Raw genomic sequence first — 10,772 nt, 5'->3', positions numbered from 1 at the left:
ATAAATCTAGACTCATTGAGAATATATCTATAGACCCATGGGAATTGAGAGAACCCTGCCAAAGTTTATTTCTGTGGAAACAACCAAGAGCTTCCTAGGATTTGAAGATTGCCATAAAAATGCTGGATTGACCCACCAATCTTGATTGATTGATTATGCTAATAAATCTATTGTAATTACCAGTAATGTAAATACCAGTAATGAACTTTAATTAAAAGGCCTTTATTCTTGCAGGATATGTTTAACATTTAAAAAATTATATAAAATATTGTTCCTGCTTTCTGATAGCACTCCTGCCATCATCACCTATGAAACATCATAATTATAATAATAAAAATGAGAAACAAAGAAAAGGGCCATTGTGAAAATAAATAAAATACAATTAAAAATCAACTCAAAATGGAAAAAGCAATAACTTTGAAATACCCTCAGAGCATTCTGTTTTCTTTAACAAAAGTCTATGCTCAGGGGAAGCTATTTCACAAGACTCTAACCACCTTGGGTTTTACCAGAGCCTCAGAGACATGGGGGACAGTAAATACCCAACTCCAGCTCCCTCTAGCCTTCTTGTCTCACCTAAGTGAGGGGTGATTGTGGCTGAGAAGTACTTGTGAAGGTCACAGCCAGGAGCACTGGCTCACTAAATGACTGAGACCTAATCATAGAACTATAAAATGCTTCCTCTCCCTCTATACCTTACCACCACAGCATTATGTACAGCTCCTGTACCATGATAGGGGATTATCATGAAAACAACTACAAGCCTCAGACCTTATCTAAGACGTCTCTAGGAAAATTCAAAGATGACAGAGAAGAAAAAAACAAGAACATCAGAGGAAATTTATCTTCTGACACTTACAGCTACAGTGAATAGTAAGCACAGTCTAACTTCTAAGTAGATAAACACAAAATCTCATACTACAGCATATTTACTCAGCTCCTTTTACACTGTACATCATATCCAGCTTCCAATGAATATCTACAAAGCATACTAAAAGGCAAAAAAGACAACTTGGAGAGCAAGCATCAGAACCAGACTCAAATACAGCCAAAATTTTGAAATTACCAGACTGGGTATTAAAATAACTATAATTAATATGTGAAGGGCTCTAATAGAAAAAGTGGATGACCTGCAAGAACAGATGGGTAATATAAGCAGAGAGATGGAAACTCTAAGAAAGAATCAAAAGGAAGTGTTAGAAATCAAAATCATGGTGACAGAAATGAAGAATGCTTCTTATGGCTCATCAGTAGACTGGATATAGCAGAGGAAAGGGTCAGTGAGCTTGAAGATATGTCAATACAAACTTCCCAAACTGAAAAGCAAAGAGAAAAAGACATGAAAGAAACAGAACAGAATATCCAAGAACTGTGGAACAATTAAAAAAGGTATAACATATACATAATAGGAGTACCAAGAGGAGAAGAAAGAAATGAATAGAAGAACTATTTGAAGTAATAATAGCTGAGAATTTTCCAAAATTAATGACAGACACCAAACCACAAATTCAGGAAGCTCAGAGAACAGTAAGCAAGTAAACACCAAAGAACCAAAGAAAAACAACAAAAAACCAAACACTACGCTTAGGCATATCATATTCACAGTGCAGAAAAATCAAAGACAAAGAGAAAATCTTGAAAGAAGCCAAAGGAAAAAAAAATACCTTATCTGTAAAGGGACCAGGATAAATTACACCAGACTCTTTCCAGAAACTATGAAAGCAAGAAAGGGAGAAAACCCCATCAGCTTAGAATTCTGTACCCAGCAAAATTATCCCTGAAAAGTAAAGGAGAAACAAAGACTTTTTCTGACAAAAATATTGTGAAAATCTGTTGCCACTAATCTGCCTGGCAAGAAGTGTTAAAAGACGTTCTTCAGAGAAAAGGAAAATGATATAGTTTAGGAAACTTGGATCTACATAAGGAAAGGAAGAGACTTAGAGAAGGAATAAATGAAGGGGCTTCTTTATTGCCTCCCCTGAGGTAGTGACATCGTGGGCAGCACCTGGATCTCCATCCATGCTGACTAAGACAGACATGAAGCATGAAAGATTGTTAGCTTAAAAAAGAAAGAGTAGAAGACTTGCTTTCTCGACCCACAGCTGCAAGCTCTACGTTTAAAGATATCAAAATGGACATGGTGAGTTCACTGGCTCACAGAAAGGAGGAGTCTACTCTAGACATTCTGAGAAAACTATAAAAAAATAAAAATATGATGAAAGCTATTTTCCCCTCAGCTTTATAGCTATTAATAATGTAACCTACTGTGATTTATGCAATAGAATCTTTTCTTATAGTATTGTGATGCCAGTTAAACTGTGACATCACTTTGTGACCAATAATTCAAAGTTTAAAGAAATTGAATTTTCTTTGTTTTGTGAGGAAGATCAGCCCTGAGCTAACGTCTGTCGCCAACCCTCCTCTTTTTTGCTTGAGGAAGGTTGATGCTGAGCTAACATCTGTGCCAATCTTTCTCCATTTTATGTGGGATACTGCCATAGCATGGCTTGACAAGTGATGTCAGGTCTGTGCCCAGGATCCAAACCTGTGGACCCCAGACCGCTGAAGTGGAGCATGTGAACCCAACCACTAGGCCACTGGGACAGCCCCAAAAGAAAAAGAAATTGAATATTTTAAATGTAGATATTATGAGCTCTTTAAAAGCCAAAAATTATTACAGGTTTTCAAATTAGAAATGAAAAGGCCACTGAAGCATCCTACAGATTACAATTTCTAATAAGGTATATATCAATCAACATAAATTCAAAGCCCTTTGGGGTTCCCTATTTTTATTTTTAAAGAGTTAAGTGTTCTTGAAACCAAAAGTAAGAAAACCACTGTGAATTATTCCTGGCCATGATAGGTCCATTTCTTGCTATGAGCTTGTAAGGAGCCATTGTTAGGGAATTCCAAGCCCCTAAGTCTTGGACTCAGCCTAGAGTTTTGGTTCTTTTAGCCCAGGAAGCTGGTTTTTGGTAAGATGAGGGACTTTGCAGATTTTTTCTTCTTTGGCGTTTTGTCTATTTTATTTCTTTTTTCCTTTTTCTCATTTTTTCTTATTCATTTCTTTGTTCTCACTTTTCTTTTAATTTTTCTCATTTTTGTTTTTTTATTTTTCTTATTTTCTTTGTTTTTATTTTTTCTTAATTTTTGGTTCTTTTATTTTTCCACTTTTTGCTTTATTCTTTATTTTCTTTGTTATTTTTCTCAGTTTCCTTTTTACCTTTGTTAGTATTGTTGGCAGTAAGTCCATCATACTTCAGGACCTCTTGGCCATCTCTGCTGAGGAGCAGATCCATATTGGCAACCGCCAGCTCCTCAAGACCACTGGCTAGGGTAACTGCTGAGGTGAAGTTGGCCCAGCATATCCTGACTGGGACAGAGGTGGCCGTGAAGGTCATTAACAAGAGTCAGCAAAGCTCCTCCAGCTTCCAGAGACTATTCTGTGAAGTCTAGAGCATGAAGCTTTGCGTCACCTTAATACCATGATGTTATTTGAGATGACTGAGACCCAGGAAACTCTCTATCTGGTCATGAAGTGCACTAGGCGAAGAGAGGTGTTCGATTACCTACTGGATCATAGCCCCATAAAAGAGAAAGAGGCCCTAGGCAGATTCCACCACACGGTGTTCACTGTGCAGCACTGCCACCAGAAAGGTACTATCCACAGGGACCTGAAGGCACACCTGCTTTTGGATGTTGACTTGAACATTGAGGTTCTAGACTTTAGCTTCAACAATGAGTTAACCTTTGTGAACAAGCTAGATACCTTCTGTGGCAGTCCTCCTTATGCTGCCCAGAACTCTTCTGGGATCAAAAGTACAATGGCCCTGCAGGGATGTGAGATGCCTGGAGTCATGCTGTACATGGTGGTCACCAGGTCCCTGTCTTTTTTTTTTTTTTGGTGAGGAAGGTTTGCTCTAAGCTAACATCCATTGCCAATTTTCCTCCTTTTTTCGCTTGAGGAAGATTGGCCCTGAGCCAACATCTGTGCCAGTCCTCCTCCATTTTTGTATGTGGGTCACCACCACAGCACTGCTTGACAAGTGGTGTAGGTCCATGCCCAGGATCAGAACCCACGAACCTTGGCAGCCAAAGTAGAGTGCACCACACTCAACCACTATGTCACGGGGACAGCCCCCTAGGTCCCTGCCTTTTAATGGACAGACTTTTGGGGCACTCTGGGAGTGGGTACTGAACGGAATATACTATAATCTCCTTTACATGTCTATGGAGTGTGAAAAGCTGCTCAAGAAATTCCTGATCTACAACCCCAGTGAGAGAGGCACTTTAGAGGAAATCACGAGGGATCCATGAATGTACATGGGCCAGCAGGAGCCTTTTATCGAGATGACTATAAGGACTCCTGGCAGATTGAGTTGATTATGTCCAAAGGCTACAAATGGGAAGAGATCTAGGACTTGTTGATGGGCTAGAAGTGTGATGAAGCAATAGCCATCTCTCTGCTCCTGGGCTACAAGACGTCGAGTTGAAGGGCTGGACCAGGGGCTTTACTGTGAAGCCTCTGACTTCAACTGGTCCCACCAAGACCTGCAGCCCTTCTCCATCCTGCAAACTACTGCCTTGGGTCTCTGCCAACCCCAAGCAGCAGAGTTTCAGGAAGCCTGCTATTACCATCATTAATTTCTACTCTAAGAGAGAAAATGAGCAACATGGGGAGGACCAGGAGTCAGGCAGGAAGGCCAAGAGCACAGCCAAAAAGTGTCTGCCAGTTCTTTACCAGGCCTGGAGATGAAGACCATCCCCTGAAGCATAGCACCTCAGTGTGGCCCTGAGGAGACCCTCCCCACCCCAACATACCAGCAACAGTAGCAGAGACCCAGATGGAACCAACTTTCCCCAGGATGTGCCCTCCACACTCTCTCCACATTGGGCAGCTCGGTCAAGGGTAGTGACCAGAATTTATCTGAAGGTGTGGCCTAAGACTCTCCCTCTGGCAACATCCAGGGCTGGCAGGGGGCGACTGGAAGGTTCTCCAACTTCATACTCAGACACCTGTGTTTCAAGTTGGTCAGAAAGATTGGCATGAAGCTCAAAACAGAGGAGGGCTAATCAAACATCCCTTGGTGGGCAGCCAAGGCAAGAAAGAATGTGGGGAGGTCAAGCCTTGCTCCCTGCACTTTACATGGAGCACGAAAATCCTGAGTTCCATGGTGCCAGAGATTGGCCAGGGCTGGGTGCAAATAGCTGCAGGTAGGAGAAGTGCAAGGAGCACATGCTGCTGTGTGTACACCATGCCCAGCCAAGAGGCCTGTGTGCAGTGGAGGATAGAGGTGTGCAAACTGCCATAGCATTAGCTCAACAGGGTTCAAGTTAAGAGAGTATCGGGTACCTCCATGGCATTCAAAAGCATTGTGTCCAAAATAAAAATAACTGCTGAACTTAAGTTTAATGGATGGCCGGGAGCCACCTGTGAGACAAGAGAAGAGGCTGGTGGCCCTTCATCCTGACCTGGGAGAAACTTCAGAGACTGGACTGTTGTCCTGGGGCACTTCTCCCCTCCCTTGTTTTTCTCCCTCTTTCCTTCCATCTTTGTAGGGGAGGGGAATGATTCTGTAGAAATAAACAAACACAATCAACAAAATTTAACAGGGTACATTTAACATCTTACTTTCTGAGTCGCTTTAAATACTGGATTGTGGGAGGTAACTATCGATTTGAATGGTTCTCATTTATGTTTGTCTTAGAGACCATAGGGTTGTCACATCCTTGAGCAGGCTTGACAACAATGATATTAATACCAACAAGTAACAATAGCATTTACTAGTGGTTGAAGACTTTCTGTATCATTTCAGTTCCTTTTAGTCACAAGCACCCATTTAACAGGCTGGGAGATGAACGTTGAATGGGGTTAAGCAGTTTACAGAGAGTCATGGAGCTGGTGAGTGGCAGAGCTTGTGTCGTGAGCTTGTGCTCTCAACCCCAGCTCTGTGGCCTCTGGAGCCCTGGACCTCCTTTTCAGGTTAGCGATGCTGCGTCTCATAAATGCGTAATTCAGTCATACGAGAGAGGAGACACCCCAACACTTTGCGCAGCACTCTCCAGGGATTCTTGTGAATTAATTAGCCTGCAGTTCCCTAAATCCTTCTCAGCACAAGTAGGACACAGTGCTGACTGCATATTCTACCTCAAAAATGTGAAAGAAAAATGAAGCTGTGCAGCGTGCTGGGAACACTAAGAGTGTATGGAACCCTACTTAGCCTGAGGGAAGGTGCTTTGCAAGCCCTTGGGCACAGAAGTGGACCCCCCTGGGGTTACAGCTGTAGGAGGAGCCTAATCCAGATCTAACCGGGAGGTGGTGGCTAGTGGGGTGGCCTCCCCGTCCTCTCCTGCTTCACGTCAAAATCTTATGAGCTAGCCAGCAAATGCAGAGTGACGTCTTCAGCATGAACTTCTCTTGTACATTTAAAATTCACTTATTAGGCTGAAGAGCCCTTCCCATATCCCAATTCTTTTCTATTAATGTATAAATTAATTTATAGTTAATATTTTGACTTCCAAAGAGATATTAGGAGCTGGATGTATATGTAAGTATTTGTTAAACAACTGTATTTAGTGGACAACTACTATGTGCTTGCATGGTGCTGGAGATAGAAAGATGTGTAAAATACAACACTTGTCCTCAGGGAGCAAACATACTAGTTGCAGACTCCTTCACAAGTATTTATTCAGCACTTTGAAGTGCCCAGCGCCAAACAAGTGATAAGACGTACCTCTTTGTTTTTACTTGTTGAATGGTGGCAGTAAGTATAGAGGAGGGCGCTTAATCCAGCCTGGGAGGAGTGGGTTAGCTTGGTGGGAAGTGGGGGGAGGGGGAGGCTTCTCCTAGAAGAAGTGATGATTCCCTCTTCTTCCTAGAAGAAGTCTTACAGAACGGTGGAAGTCAGCTGGCTGAGGATGGAAAAGGACAGGGCAGGGCAGACCTTCAGAGACCTGGCCCTGAGGACGACAGCAGACTGTATGTTGCAGCAGTGAGCACGGGGCTGTGTGTGGCGAAAACAGCACCCCTTTCACTGGGAAAGAATAGCAGAGGAAATCAGTTCCAGGCTGTTGGGGACCAACCGAGGCAGAAAGCTCGCTTCAACTACTTGACTGGTTGCCTACCATAAGCCCTAAGGAAAATTTCAGATGCACAAGCTCAATGTTTTCAGAAGATGTTCTGTAGAACCCAAGATGCTTGGAATATTTATAATAAATGCTCCTTGATAATAGGTCCCTAGATCAAATTAGTTCAGAAATGCACATGCCCATTTTGGCTCTTAAGGAGGGGAAAGTTTGCAGTTCTCCAGAAGGTTTGGGCAGCTTTTCACCTGAGCATCTTGAGAAACTTGTGCTCAGAGTACAAGCTGAGAATGACATGTTAGCACTCAAGTGGCACGGATGCTACCTGGCAGGTCTCATAGGTCCAATTCTCCCTGAAGACACTCTGCTCTCCTGAGATGTGAACACAGCTGGAGACAGGCCAAGGGAGGCTGCAGATGCTTTATGATGGGAAGGCCAAAAATGGAGAGTGAAAGAAAATGTCCAGTTGGTTGACTTTCAACAGGGACAGTGTGGGGACAGTGTGGGGGAAAGGGTGGGAACATTGTGGATGAGTTGCATTGTCCTGTGCACAAGGGTCTGAAGGTAGGAAAGACCTGAGGTCTCCCATGTTGAGCGCTTTGGGATCTCTGAAGTGGGTCATCAGCCACTGGATTTTGAGCACAAACTCACTGCGTTTGTTCATCATTCCCCTCTTTGTACTACTGGATTGCTACGTTTTCTTAACTTCCAACAAAGCATTGTTAGAGTATTAATATATAGATATATATGTATGTATGTACATAAACATAATTTTATCATGAAAAAAATGAGACCAGTTTGGGGGCATGAGCATCCCGATCTTAGCAGAAACTCACACAGACAAAAGCCTGACAGATGTTTCCAACACTGGGAGCTCCATTATTCACAAATTTCCCACTTGCCAGTCCTTGTGTGGTCACGTCCCCACACAGTGGAATTGGAATCTGCAAGTCCAAGCCCCTTTATCCCACCGTCCCAGCCAACACATCCACTGCCTCATCCCACGAGGGTTCCCCAGTGTGACTCACAGAGGAGAGCTCTGCTCTCACCCTGGAAGCTCCCTGAGACGTTAGGACACACAGGCTTCTTGATGGTCACATGTTTTTGGGGGCCTGAGAAAGAAGGTTCAGTTACTCCCAGGGAATGATGGGGCACCGGTTCCCTCACACACACTCACTCCAGGCCATTTGTGTGACTCTCATTAACGGCCATCCCACAACCATTGTGTTTATGTAGGGCTGTAGTTTCTTCTGTAAAAAGGACTGGCTCTTTAGCAATGGAGTTTTTCTAACAAGTGCCTGGAAACTCTTTTTTCATTGTATAATAATGATGAAAACATAGGGGCCGGCCCCGTGGCCGAGCGGTTAAGATCGTATGCTCTGGTTCGGATCCTGGGCATGGACATGGCACCGCTCATAGGCCATGCTGGGGCCATGTCCCACACAGCACAACCAGAAAGACCTACAACTAGAATATGGAACTATGTACTGGGGGGCTTTCGGGAGAAATAAAAAAAAAAGAAGATTGGTAAAAGATGTTAGCTCAGGTGCCAATCTTTAAAAAAAAAAAAACAAAACATAAGCAGAAGAAATTATACTAAAATTCATTTTCCCTTTTTACGCCTCATCTCTCATCACACTAATTCTCAGGCAACAAACAGAGACCCAGAGAGGAGATGGAAAGATGTTGGTTACGCAGACACCTATCTCACGAGCTCAGCTTCTCCTGGGGAGCTTGGGAGCCTCCCATCAATGTGTAGCCCAAGTGGGCCCTAGAGGAGCCACTTCCGTCTGTTTGGAGACTCCACGAGCACTGTGTATAAATGGGAACGCAGAAGACTTGACCCGGAGGGAGATATGGAGATCGGCTGGATGCTCACACAGGCAGAGCTACATCACTTAACTGCTATAAGGAGAGAGGGGGCTGAAGAAAAGGTAAATGGGGAGTTCAGACGTCATCATCCCTTGACCCTCAAATGGCGTGCAGTCCTGGATCCTTCGTCTGTGTCTGCTTCCCAGCAGGACTGAGTGGAGTGAGCTGAGCTCAAGTGTCAGGACTTGAACTCAGCCCTGGAGACCAGAGGGAGAAGCGGGCAGGGCTGTCCTCCCTGCCCCACCTGCTGCAAATACCAGAGTTTTCTGTTCTCTTGCCCTTGAGAAATTCATCTTCCAAAATATAAATCCATTTCAGCCCAAATATTTAATATTAAAAACTCAATTTTTTATTTTATTTATTTAATTTGCAGGAAGATTAACCCTGAGCCAACACCTGCCGCCAAGTGTCCTCTTTTTGCTGAGGAAGACTGGCCCTGAGCTAACATCCGTGCCCATCTTCCTCTACTTTATATGTGGGACACCTACCACAGCACAGTGTGCCACACTGTGCCATGTCCACACCTGGGATCTGAACCCACAAACCCCTGGTTGCCGAAGCTGAATGTGCAACCTTAACTGCTGCACCATGGGGCCGGCCCCTAAAAACTCTTACAAGTTAAAGAAATCAGCATTAGTTCTAGGAAAATCAGAAGGGGGCCTTTGGAAACAGTCTCTGAGCAATGTGTGCAGTGTGTACACATGGGCTTTGGTCTTGCCAAAATCCAGCCAACATGGACTTCAGAATTTCCATCGGAAACAGAAGAGGGGCTATTAACTCACACATCTCACATTAAAATGTGTCAAGGGTATAAATGAGGCTACTGGAAATTTGAGAATCCAGATTTACTGTTCTTTTAAATGTTCACATGAAATAACAGACATTTCTATCAAATGTCCCTGGAAATACAGAAAAATTAATTTTTAAATTAAAAGCATAATTTACTATTTCCTAAAGAGCACACATTTTACAAGCTCATCATCCACACTTGACACGAGATATTCAGAAATAGAAAACAAACATAGACGTGAAATTACAGAAATCTGTGAAATTACAATATATTTAGAAATGAATGACGTTATAGGATCCTATTCACACGTTTGTCTCAAAGGTATTTGAATCTAAAAATCATCTCAAGCGTGAAATAATACAAGCTAAATGCAAAGGAGAAGGGGATCTCTATGTCAGAAGCAGACAGTGTTGCTGTCTACACCCCGCCCCAGGCCTCCGCCCAGACACGGGACAGTCGGAGAGGTGGGGACAACGGCCGGGAATGGGTATGCCAGAAGGCAGGGCACAGAGCCTGGCGGTTCTCGGGATGGCTTCCGTCGCCGACACGGACAACCATCCCCGCTTAGGCAAAGAACCCCCGCCAAGGAGCGGGGGCGGCCGACGACGGGACCCACCCCGCAGGCGGGGTCCGCAGCCCGCAAGGCGGGCCCGGCACAGAGCCGCGGCGACCCGCTCCGCACAGGCGGCGGACTGCGGACTCCAGGTGTCTCCACTTGTGCCAGAGGCCCGGCCCACAGCGGCTCGCCCGCCGGAGGCCATGGGATTCTGCGACCCCACTGATCTCCAATTCTAGTCTTCTGGGGCCGTCCCTGCCGCTCCCCAGGTCTCCCCCTCTCAGTCACCTTCAGGGAGGCCCGTGAGTCCCGTGCTGGAGGAGATGACCGGCCCTTGGCCTGTGACACCTCGTCTCCTTCTGTCCCAAGGCTCATCCCACCGCCTTTGCCTGGCAGAGTGTGTTTATATTTTTGGTGCCACAGTGGAAAGTGCCCTTCCTGGCAGGGGCGTCTTTATTCCATTCCTGTGGA

At 44.5% G+C, this 10,772-nt stretch overlaps 2 pseudogenes; both read left to right on the top strand.

The window, feature by feature from the left end:
* The first annotated feature begins 730 nt into the window (after positions 1 to 730).
* Positions 731 to 3,844, top strand: LOC138915098 (serine/threonine-protein kinase MARK2 pseudogene; annotated as a pseudogene).
* A 278-nt stretch (positions 3,845 to 4,122) lies between these two features.
* On the top strand, positions 4,123 to 4,756 carry LOC100056982 (serine/threonine-protein kinase MARK2 pseudogene; annotated as a pseudogene).
* The last annotated feature ends 6,016 nt before the right edge of the window (positions 4,757 to 10,772 follow it).

This window comes from Equus caballus, chromosome 8 (assembly GCF_041296265.1).
Source record: "Equus caballus isolate H_3958 breed thoroughbred chromosome 8, TB-T2T, whole genome shotgun sequence".
In the NCBI taxonomy this organism is placed as follows: domain Eukaryota; kingdom Metazoa; phylum Chordata; class Mammalia; order Perissodactyla; family Equidae; genus Equus; species Equus caballus.
This window is presented reverse-complemented; position numbering and strand designations above follow the sequence as displayed.